This window comes from Mauremys reevesii, linkage group 5 (assembly GCF_016161935.1).
Source record: "Mauremys reevesii isolate NIE-2019 linkage group 5, ASM1616193v1, whole genome shotgun sequence".
Taxonomy (NCBI): Eukaryota; Metazoa; Chordata; order Testudines; family Geoemydidae; genus Mauremys; species Mauremys reevesii.
Genome location: NC_052627.1, coordinates 92091577 through 92104033, shown reverse-complemented (window position 1 = coordinate 92104033; position 12457 = coordinate 92091577). Strand labels below are relative to the sequence as shown.

General features: G+C 43.8%; 1 protein-coding gene and 1 non-coding gene across 3 annotated transcripts in view; both read right to left on the bottom strand.

Moving 5' to 3' along the window:
- Positions 1 to 12457, bottom strand: part of GABRA2 (gamma-aminobutyric acid type A receptor subunit alpha2) — a 103375-nt gene that overhangs the window by 83077 nt on the left and 7841 nt on the right. The window contains exon 1 of one of the 2 annotated variants that reach the window (XM_039542649.1): positions 3556 to 3643. The exons of the other annotated variant lie outside the window; for it this stretch is intronic. The gene's annotated coding sequence lies outside the window, so the exon portion shown is untranslated. Of the gene's footprint in view, positions 1 to 3555; positions 3644 to 12457 lie in introns of those variants that run through there. 2 annotated transcript variants of the gene reach the window in all.
- On the bottom strand, positions 8301 to 8371 carry TRNAE-CUC. Its single transcript has one exon. It is a non-coding gene; the product is annotated as a tRNA-Glu (tRNA).

Below are 12457 nucleotides of genomic sequence, written 5' to 3'. Positions count from 1 at the left end.
ACACATTCAAAGTACTGCAAGTAAGATTGATTCAGGTAGCATAGAAACTGCTGAGCCAAAGTCCAACATTAATTCTACCACCTGGGGCTTCTCTTCTGCTGTAGCAGGAACATGAACAATACACATTATTTTATCCACAACATGTGTGTAACTGCTTCTGTTAACACTCAAAACAGTAACATCAGGCACAATAAAGGCACATACTTGTCAATTAGGCTGGTTGCTTCAGCATACCTTAGAAAAATATCCAGTCTGTTTGCAGTGATTGCACTGAGCTGCCTTTGCAGGACATACTATGTAGGTTGTGGTGTGTTTAAATCCACAGAGGTAAAATACTTTTCCCTTGTGTGTTTTGAAGTCGCTGGGCCTGTGACTTCTAATTTGTAGGACTCCTATAATGCTTTGCCTGCCTTGTTGTAGTCCACGTCTTCAATGGTTGTATGGCTTGGATCACAGTTGCTGTAGCTGGACTCTTTATTTTTACCTCCACCATAGCTGACTCAATATAATTAGCAATGATTATGAGTTTCTATAAGGTCATGTCTGATTCAGGTAGTAGGGGTTCTCTAGTATGGGGCACAACCAATTTCTCCACAAGCTGATCTCAAATAATTTTGTCTGCCACATTGTCAATGTGATTTTTGGCAATCAATTTCCTTAAAGCAGCAATATACTGATCTGTCGACTTCCCTATTTTTTCTTTACACTGGCAGAATTTATAGCATTCTACTTCCACATATACTTTAGGCACAAAAAATCTTTAATGCATTGAGTGCAGTCTCATTTTTCATTCAGAAGGGGAAGAGTCTAGAATATACGTGCTCCTTGTGCTCCAAGGCAGTAAATAAGCAGATCATATTTTCTTGGTTTGGAAAGTTCTTTGTCATTAATGGCAAGGACATAGCTCTCAGACGTGCTAAATCCAAGCCTTAAAATCAATTGGAGGCTCATCCAGTCTTTAAAGAAAGGGTAGAAGTGATTCAGGGGCAGGAGAGCCATCCTTGTCACCAATTTGTGGAGTAGCAGAGGCAGACAATGAAAAAGTGAAATAGAACAAGGTTTTCTTTTTTTATTATTATTAAGACAACAACCTTGCAGCTCCAGAAGCAGCTGCAGAAACTTCCCTGGCTCATCTGTGTCACATACCCACTTATACTTCCAGACAGTTTAAAAAACAAGTAGACCCCTAAGACTACAGCTCCCAGTATGCAGTACTGGATGTAGCACCACCACATAACTCCATTTCTATTGCCCCCACCCCCTGCCTGATGAGGAGAAGGGATTTGAACATGGGCTTCCTATCTCCCAGTGGATGCCCTAATCACTGGATGACAGAATCACTCCCTCACTCTCTGGCCGAATGCATATTTAGTTTATATCAATTAGAACAGCTTCAGCAGGAGAGATTGAGAGAGTCCCTCTTCAAAATATCCTAGAGGTCAGATCCCTTTCTTGAGAGGTGGGGAACCCATATTCAAATCCCTTCTCATCAGGCAGAGGGGTAAAGTGATCTGGATCTCCCACATCCAGAGTGAGTACCCCAACTATTGGGCTAAATCTTAGAAGGAAGGCATCCTTATCCTGTCCCCCACAACCCCTCACATTGTTTTGTGTGGAGTTAGGCATGCTCACAGCATGCAGAATAGGTGGTGGTGGGGACAACTAGTTTCACCTGGTTTGAGAATCCCACTGGGGCTTAGGTGTGATAGGTGCCTACACTGATATGTTGTGCACATGCCCAACAATGGAAACTTGGGGCTTAGGCGACTTTTACAGTGAAAATTTAGGTGTCCCAGACAGGGGCGGCTCTAGAAAGTAGGCTGCCCCAAGCAGCGGGGAGCGCTGCGCCGCCCTTCCCCGGTCCCGCGGCGGGTCCCGTCTTCCCGCGGCTCCGGTTGAGCTCCCGCCGGCATGCGTGCGGCAGGTCCACCGGAGCCCGGGACGAGCGGACCTGCCGCAGTCATGCCTGCGGGAGCTCAACCGGAGCCGCGGGAAGAGGGGACACGCCGCAGTCATGCCTGCGGCAGGTCCGCTCATCCCGGGCTCCGGTGGACCTGCCGCAGGCATGCCGGCGGGAGCTCCACCGGAGCCAAATGCCGCCCCCCCGGGAAACGGCCGCCCCAAGCGCCTGCTTGGCGCGCTGGTGTCTAGAGCCGCCCCTGGTCCCAGAGTTCAGGAGCAGCTGGGCAGGGGTTTTGAGGATCTCAGTGGCACCTAAAGTGGGAGTTTGGTGCCTATGTCAGTGTGTGGATCTAGACCTAGATGCCCAATCAGCATTCAAACCTCAACTTCTCATAAAGTAACGGGAGTTTGAGGGCCTTAAACATTTCAGCCCGAGAGACCTCACTTAAGTCATTTTCCTTAGATAAGTCTATGCAGACCTATAGAATTTAACCCTTGATGCTCAGCTAATGGTTTCAGCTAAGTTCACACAGTGTACTCACCTAAAAGCCTGTTCAAATAATCCAGTATATGCTTAGTAAAATACATATAGTTTAATTTAGGTTTGATTTTATGCCTTGATGTATTTGAAGACCTTGTAGAACCATAACCTTTAATGCTATCCCCTGATACTGCTTAAGCAATATTATCCATTGCAGTCCTTCAGAATATTTTTATTCCAGCTAATAGCAAGTACTGCATGATCAAAATGGTGTCATTCACCACAGTGAAGATTTAAATAATTATTCTTACAAGAATCATGATCACTTTATAGGTTTCATTGTAATGCAAGATTACTTGATGTTTAACATGTTGTGCATTATTACTACTACTTTTTTTCCTCTTTCAAATACAACTCATTATAACAACAAAAGGGAAGATGAAAAGATTTGCATTAAGGAACCTGTTTGTCAGTAAGGAGGAATATTTTATATCATGAGGCCTGTCTGGAGATTTTACTGACTTGCCTCCCACAAAATATTATAATCAATTTGAAGAGATATGCAGAGCACACTGAAAAATATAATCTGTCATAACCCTCTGAAATAGCTGCATGCTGACTACAGACTAACTTTAGATGTTACTCTGGGGAAACTTGTCTATATATCAAACATTGCAAACAAAATTGGCATCACAAATGATCCTCTTGCTTTTACTCTGGGCAGAAAGGACGAGGAATAGATGGACATGGAGGCCCAAACAACCTTCTCACCGCTAGTGTAGGTCTCACAAAGTTGAGTCAAAACACCTTGGAGAAACTTATACTGCCCTGTAGCACCCCATGCTGGCAGAGCATGGCTCTGAGTCCTGCCTCAGTTTCCCCATCTCCTGGGGCCCCTTAAAAACTCCACACAGTCCAAAAGCACTAGGACAAAATTCCCCTTCTAAAGTTCTACATTTTTAAGTCCATATAAACTTGAACTAAAGTCTTTTCCACACAGACTCAAAATAAAGCCTTCCTGGTCTGTCGTTACTCCTCTTGGGTTCAGGGGGTTGCACAGCCCTCCTTTCTTGGAGCCTGTGTTTCTGGGCTCTCAGCTGCTCCTCTAGCAGCTTCCCTAACTGCTTCCTTCAGGAACCCTTGCAGCAGTTCTCTATGTAGTTTTCTCTTACCTCTGTGGTGTAGGACAGATCAATAGGTAGCTCTCCCTCTGCTGCTGTCTCTCCCTTCAGAAGGCCCAGGTCCCTCCCGTTAAGGAAGTTGTGCAGTAGATAATCAGTCACAGCTGCAGTGGACCACACTCTTAAAGGGGCCAGTTACCCTGTGTCATGCTCCTGTCTGTGATGTATTTTTTAGGAAGGAGGAGAACAAAACAAAAAAAACCCTTCATCTCTTGTCCACCATCCCCAAGTGTTTTGTCTGAACTTTTCACAATTAGAAGAGTTACTTAACCTTTTTCCAGATGCCTCTCAAATTGCCTGAGTTGGACCAGAAGCAGAAATGCCAAAATATCATGACTGTGGCCACTCCTGTGTTTCCAGGACAACCACTCCAATCTAAGGTAAGAGTTAGTTCCTGATTTCCATCCCATTTTTTTGCAGTCCCAAAAGGTGTAGAACAGCTTTGACAGCTCAAGAGAAGTATCTGAATTTCTGGCTGCTTAACTGAATTTAACCTCCAATCCTTTGCCCACAAATAGACTTCCTTCTCCTTTGCTGCTAATCTAGCACCCTCCATGGTTGCTAAATTTGCTTAGAAATAATTAAAGAGAACAAACCAACTAAGGGCATTCTGCTTGAATTCTAGCTGCTGCTGGGTTGTGTCATACTCTCCCCAGTGCCCCTCCTAGGTGTAATACCCAGACATTTTAGAAAACAAACAAAAAACAGAATACACCATGTACCAGGACGGAATAGTTTATTGCATGAAAATACAAGCTGTGCCTTGCAGAAATAATTGCACAGTAAGCCCTAGTTCTTAAAACTAGTTCACCATAGTAATTAAAAGAGCTGTTAACCTGACTTAATTCCCAGTTAGGACTTTCTAAAAAACTCATTTTAAGATATAAAGTCAATGTCTCCCTGGGCATTTTAAATATGAGCTCGAGCTCCTGTTAATTTAATATAAGGCTCCTGCATTCTGCATATATGATTTTTATGTAATGTTTTATTATTTCATCCATGGTTTAATGGTTTTAAAATAATCAGTCTTTAAAATCAATCTGAGAAGTGAAACACATTAAGAAATTGCTGTGTTCAGACTTCTGTGACCTTATGTATATGGTCCTGTTACTAACCTCTACTATTTTAATTATATGCCCATGATTATAGCATTGGGGGGGGGGGAGGGAGATAAAGACTTATTCATAACACCTTCTTTGGGACAGAATAGCTAATAAATAAAATGCAATGCATTAAACTTGTAGACTTGTTTTTCTACTCTTGATCTACAGAGTGTGTATATCACTAAGACACAGCTAGAAAAAACAATATATATATATAATGTCAGGTATTAAAGCCCCTCTATGAAACCAACTAGATTACTAAATTGCATTCATTTTAAGCTTCTTTTGATATTTAAAAGTCACTTTGCCTCTCATTCTTTTAAGCAGAATGAAAAATCATTTAGTCAATTTAACCGCAGTGACCCAGCAGGAATTTATCTCTCTGGCTTCAAGAGAAATGACTGTTATTCCCTTTCATGGGCAGCTTTGCTACTGGGTTCTAGTGAAATTGACTAAAATGTCCCTTGTAGGTATTCTACAGAATATCATCTACCTCTAGTTCTCTGAAGCCCTTTTCTTAAAGTAAGTCATTGCATTTTGTATAGACACCACACACGTGATACGGATTGGAGAAAATTAAATTATTTTTAAACACCAAAAGCAAAGACAGCTAGACATTTTCCTTTCATCTTTCCAAATAGTATTTTGGAAAGAATAGCCTATTCTCAAATTAATATTATGATTTACTCTTCATATGTGCTTCAACTCAGCCTTTAAATGTAAATGTTAGAGGTAGAGGAGGGGAATTCATTTAGGTGAGCAGAGGGTGCAAATAAAGAACTAGATAAATTCATGGAGGATAGGTCCCTCAATGGCTATTAGCCAGGATGGGCAGGGATGGTGTCCATAGCCTCTGTTTGCCAGAAGCTGGGAATGGGCAACAGGGGATGGAGCACTTGATGATTACCTGTTCTGTTCACTCCCTCTGGGGCATCTGGCATTGACCACTGTCAGAAGACAGGATATTGGGGTAGATGGACCTTTGGTCTGACCCAGTATGGCCATTCTTATATAAAAAACCATTCACGGGCATATCTGTGAAATGCTAAGTGAGGAGATTTGATCCAACCACCATACCCCATTTGGTTTTGTTTGGTTGACTCTTGCATAAGTATTTGTTTTGTGTCTATATTAGATGGAGGGCTCTTATTTATGCACACAGGGAAATTCATCTGTCCATGAATGGACATTGGCCAAGCTCCATAGGTACCCTACACATGCTTATAACAACAACTTGTTGTGTACCTCATCCAGTGCATTAAATGTCCCAACAACAACTATGTGGATGAAAAAGCAGATAATCACTATGCTCTCTAATGAACTCACACATGAAAAATTATAAAAGAAATGCCATGTCACCTGTGAGTGAAAACTTTCTACAAAGTGATCACTCTATATCTCACCTATCTGTCCTCATCCTCAAAGGATACCCGCACAACACTTTCCAAAGGAAAGCCTGAGAGGTTAAATCTGTAACCCACTAACAATGCCCCCACCCCACACTTCCCTCTTATGACTGGAGGGGTGTTAATTGGCTACTTCATCTTGAATGGTCCCTTGAAATGTGTTAACTACTTATGCTAAACAATCTGTTCAAATCTTGTATTTAGCAGTGACTGAGTTAGTTTCCTAGACCTGAAGAAGAGCTCAAAAGCTTGTCTTTCTCACCAACAGAAGGTGGTCCAAGAAAAGATATCATCTCACCCACCCTATGTCTCTAATTAGGCAGTATGGTCAGGGACATAACCCAGTGCTCGGGGTGTCCCTAAACCTCTGACTGCCAGAAGCCAGGACTGGACAACAGGGGACAGATCACTCAATTGCCCTGTTCTGTTCACTTCCTCTGAAGCATCTGGCACCAGACACTGTCTGAAGATAGGATACATTGGTCTGATCCAGTACGTCCATTCTTATGTTCTGCATGAAAATCTATGTCTTAAGATGACCATATTCTGCTCAAATACTCATTCATATTAGAAGTGTCATCCAGTCACTAGATGCATACCAGCTTCACATGTTCGGCAATGAGGGTAGGTGGTCAATACATTTGAAAGTCAAGCAAATAATATAATTATGGCTTAGGTGGTGTTTTCATTGTATAATTTTCCCCCAAAGTTACTGTGGGGGCCAATGTTTCTTGTGCTTCTCTGCAGCACAGAAATTATTTGTTTTTCTAAGAAAATTGAAATACATTTGGTTATTTTAACTTTTAGAACATGAAAAAGTGAAATTTAGATGTTATAATTTTTGTTTTGACACTGTAAAAATTGATAGCCTGCTGTAAGATATTTTGGACAAGATTCCTTGTTTCACTTAGTTATTTTTAGTTAAAGCACATTAGAGACCTTTGAGACTAGACATTCATTAATTAAAGTTCAAATTTGGCATGTACAGTCTATTGTCTTTAGTTAGGGATATGTATTTTGCCAACATGGAAGAGTAAAGGATAAATTAAAGAAGTTATAAACAAGTGAAAGTTTTTTACTGCCCAAATCACATACCCAATTAGTCATTCTTTTCTTGTGTCCAGTTTAAATGAATAACCTCACTCCACTAAACTGGGATAGTCCCTTACCCTCCAGATCCGTCCTTAGTTCCCCCTTTTCCACCTTTCAAGAGAGCACAGGAGTAGGCACAACAAGTATTGTAGCTTTTCTGCTGATCTTTGTGTACATTAGAATGCTTTAACATGGCTGGGCCGTGCCCCCCAAAATTCATTGCAGAGAATTAACACTGACCCTGGTGGTGACAGTTCCTGTCAAATTAACCTATCATATCACCTGCTGTCCAACCCCATTTTAAAATGAATGGGGTACAGAGTACATCTGAAAACACCGACTTAAGTGGAAGTCAGCTTCTTTCTGTAGCCCAGTCTATGTGGTTAATGGAAGAGAGACAGGAGGCAATGGATTAAACCAGATACTTTTCCAATTCCCTCATGTAGCAATGCCTCTATTTCTGAGGGAGCAGATTTCTAAACGATCACAAGAACCAATGTTTTTTAGTGCCCTGGGGTCACATTTTCACTATTAAGGGCAAGATTCTGACAGCAAGTTATACCTTACTCTTCAATTAATGCCACTGAAATTAACAGGACTACTCAAGGAGTAAGATACTACTCGCTCTGAGTAAGAGTATCAGAATCTGGCCTTATGTTTTTATTCAGTCTTAATGCAGGTGAAATTCCTTTTGATTTCAATGGGAGATTTGTCTGAAGACTATGGTTTGAGCATGAACTTCAGGTTTGTCCTCAGTCTCCAGCTGAACTCATACAGCTGGTAGGACACATGATGTTAATGTCCAGATCAGGAAGAATGTCTACGAATTGCTATGCCACATGAGTCTCTATACATAGGATATCCATAGGTCAGATAGTGTGACTTGGGTTATGTGTGCTCATGCAAAGGATTAAGAACACCCTTTGTTCCTTTAGGTAAAAAAAGGTAATAATTGGAGATATACCAATCTCCTAGAACTAGAAAGGACCTTGAGTCCAGCCCCCTGCCTTTACTAGCAGGACCAATTTTTGCCCCAGATCCCTAAATGGCCCCCTCAAGGATTGAACTCACAACCCTGGGTTTAGTGGGCCAATGCTCAAACCACTGAGCTATCCCTCCCCACCCCCAAGTCACATTCCCTGACCGGGAAACGAACCCGGCCGCGGCGGTGAGAGCGCCAAATCCTAACCACTAGACCACCAGGGAGAATCCTAACCACTAGACCACCATCACACTTTGTATGAGCTAGCCAGGCCTTGGGTCTAAATGCATAGAAGTGGGCTACTCACCAGGCTTGCTCACTCTCAAGACAGATAGGCAAGGAATGGGCTGAGCCTTGACTTCACCCCCTCCTCCCTGACCCAAGCAATTGAACCAGCACGGGAATGGAAAAGGGACAGTAATTCACTGTTGATGTAGACCAGGATTAAATTACAACCCCCTGGCAGGGGCGGCTCCAGGCCCCAGCACGCCAAGCGCGTGCTTGGGGCGACATGCCGTGGGGGGTGCTCTGCTGGTCGCCAGGAGGGCGGCAGGCGGCTCCGGTGGACCTCCCGCAGGCATTCCTCCAGAGGGTCCGCTGGTCCCGCGGCTTCGGTGGAGCATCTGCAGGCACGTCTGCGGGAGGTCCACCGGAGCCGCAGGACTGGCGACCAGCAGAGCGCCCCCCGCAGCATGCCGCCGTGCTTGGGGCGGTGAAATGGCTAGAGCCGCCCGAGCCCCCTGGGACTAATGAGGAAGCAGGGGAAAGGTTGTGCCTCAACGATGTCTGAGTCACAAGCCTCCATAGGGCTATTCTTGCAGCGGGGCAGTTTACATACACTGTTTGCTAAAGCAACCACCAAATCCTATACGTCTGCATATCTATTGTGTTGCTGACTTCCTTACTATGATCCCCCAAGAGTCTTCTGTAACCCACTTGCCATATGTGCCACAAGACCACCATTGTTCAAGGAGCTGTTCAAGGGTTAACCGATTTTAGCGGTCACCCTATTCTGACGTACAGTTATACCACGCACCTGTGTGCTGTTCATAGGATAGAAGAGGGAGGAAAAAAGGTGAGAGGGATGAAATATGTAAAGGAGGAATCTAAGAGCAGAACAGAGGAAGAAGAGCTACATCTGTCTGTTTCACCAACCTAGGTAACATGATCTGATTTTCCCAAATGTTACAGCAGAATGAGTATCTAGTAAAGGAATATCTTATTTCATAGGGTAGAATTGGACTGCAGAATTTACATTATACACAGCATAATCAGGTAGATAGCCAGGAACAGGTCAATGTTGTCCTGAAGGGATTATTATCCATTCCTTAGCTAAACAAAGGAAAGTCATGAAATTATAGTTAGCAAAGAAACTGGTACCTATGATACCAAGGAACCTATGTTCACTATCAGGCCAAAAGTTTGACACACCATATTAACAGGAAGTCTAGTCAAATAAGACAACTTTGACTTCTGCAGAATCTGCAGTCATAAGTACAGCATTGTACCTCATTTGACGTCAGTGGCATTTCACAGAACGTTTTCTTTTGTGCAGATCAAACAATGTCCAATATTCCCACACTGATTACATTTGGCCTCTGTGCAGGACCCCTTGCAGCATTTGTTCAGTGGCTTTAGAAGCACAGTGGAGACATTCAAAGGAACACTGGGATTTTTGGCTTCAGCAAACATGTCTTTAGGAAGAGTGTGCAGCTTTTGTCTATCCTTTCAGAATGTTGCGTTCAGGGCCCACCTAGAGAAAGTCACAGCTACAGGCTGAGTCTCTCAGCAAGCCACTTTGAATAATCTATTAATAATGCAATTTGGCTGGTTAGAATAAGAGCTCTCTCTAATGTAAGATTAGGTTGAAGTCTTTCATGAATTCATGTATTATTAGCCTTTTCCACTAATTGGTCTCTATGCATTTCATTTGTCACTTCAGAACTTCCCCACAATGAAATGCACCCTCTTTCCCAGAACTCCACTTCAAGGTGTGAGTCTCTTTATTTACAATTTAACTCTCAGAAGACACATGGCATTTGTAAAACAATACACACACACTTTAAGGGAGAGATTTTCAAAGGTACAAAAGGCAGTCAGGTGCCCAATTTCCACTGAAGGTCAGTGGGCATTGCATTCATAACTCCTCTTTGTAAAAATCTCCCCCTGCCTTTAGTAATGGCTAAAGTATATATTTTAGCTATTTCTGATAAGTACATTTTCCTTTTTTGGCCAAGCAGTATGCAGTAATATTTTTCAATAACACTCCTGTTTTATAGCATTAACACTGTTATACCAACTAACCCCATCTGGTCCTGAGCACCGACCTATTCACTTAATATTTGTATTACTCATTTAAAAAATGCATTAATTTAATGTCAGAGGCTATAAAAGTTCTGCTCTGAGGCTTCTTGGGACTAGCTGTTGCATTCATTACTCATTACTATAAAATTATACATTCAAATAAAGCTTATACAAAGCACTTCAAGATTAATATTTACAATTGGTTTAATAAATAATAATTAGCATTTTGTTCTTCTGACAAGTTTCTTTTAAGATGTGCTATTAATTGTAGCAGAGAAATAAAACAGTTAAAGTCCTAAAGGATCACTCAAACTGAAAATGATATGATGGGAGAGAGGGGACTGATTCTGAGAAGGGGCAGTAGTAACAGTCAGAATGACCCAGAAAGATGATCTTAGCATCTGTGTTTTGGGTGTATCAGAGAGAGGGAGGTGGTGATGGTAGCGTCAAGGTGGGGAATGAAAGTCCTGGATGGATGTTTTTGTTCTCAGCAGCTTGGAGAAGGGGCTCAAGATCCATATTTTAAAATGGGGTTGTTCCACTCAGCATGGTGACACCCAGCCCCTAGCCAGCTAGTGGAATTTTCAGCCCAATGTTAGGTGGCTCCATGCTGACTAGGATCTCTAGATAGTGCATGGGGATAGTTAAGTGATTCATAAAGGGATTTTCAGAACCCAGCTAGCTGAGCAGGGAGCCATCTACCGCAGCCAGGAGAGCAACACTGAGGAGAGGGTCTTCGGCACCTAAGCAGCTGGCCTGGTGAGCCTGGCAGACAGGCCGGAGATAAGCTTCTTGCTCTCCTAGAATTAGGGTAGATCTACACTGCAGTTAGACAGTTGTGGCTGGCCCGTGCCAGCTGACTCAGGCTAAGGGACTGTTTCATTGCAGTGTAGACATTTGGGTTCGGGCTGCAGCCCAAGCTCTGGGACCCTCCCACCTCACAGGATCTTACAGCCTGAACATCTACACTGCAATTAAACAGCCCCTTAGCCTTAGCTCAAGCCAACTGGCATGAGCCAGCCTTGGATTTTTAACTGCAGGGCAGACAAACCCTTAGAAACTTATGCCAGGTCAGCAGCTTAGGTAGCCCATTCCCTATCCCCCAAAACCATCTGCCACCATCAGTTCCACTCTTACACTTGTCCTACTATTCTCCCTGTGCCTTTGGTGCAGGGACAGCACAGCACCTGCACAAATCGGTGGCCTGCATCCGCCCCTCTTGCTGTGAGGTCCAACAGGTTTTAGGTGTGCTCAGATCATGTCTGCAGGATTGGGCCCCCAATCCCAGGCAAGCATACTAAGTACTGGGCTAAAAGTTATAAGATGGGTGCTGACACTACTAACACTTCCTCTGTCTGTTTTATGTAGTGTGAAGCAGGTGTCTAAGCCACCTGATTCTTGGGGTGCCCATTCATGGGTCTCAAGCAGAGATATGTACCTCCCTGCAGCCTATATTTAGGCACCCAGCTCATTGGGGAGGGGAGTTAGCACAACCCACTCTTATCAGCATTTCCCATTGGCTAGTTTAGGCAGATCCACCTCTAGAACTTGATCCACAAAAGCCAGCATTCAAAGGCTCCTGTCTCTCCCCATCCATTGTATAGGGAGCCCTGGTACTTAATTTGGCTTTGTGGATGATCGTGCTCTGTCTGTAATTTCCTAGGTGCTTAAAATCCCATCCTTGGATTTTAAGCTCATAACCAACACAGCAGTTCCAACTCACAATGCTGAAACCTTTGTATTATAGCCAGGGGCAGCTCTAGCAATTTCGCTGCCCCAAGCACGGCGGCACGCCGCGGGGGGCGCTCTGCTGGTCGCTGCTCCCGCGGCTCTGGTGGACCTCCTGCAGACGTGCCTGTGGAAGGTCCACTGGTCCCGCAGCTCCGGTGGAGCATCCGCAGGCGGGAGGTCCACCGGAGCCGTGGGACTAGCGGACCCTCCGCAGGCACGCCTGCGGGAGGTCCACCGGAGCCGCCTGCCGCCCTCCCGGCGACCGGCAGAGCGCC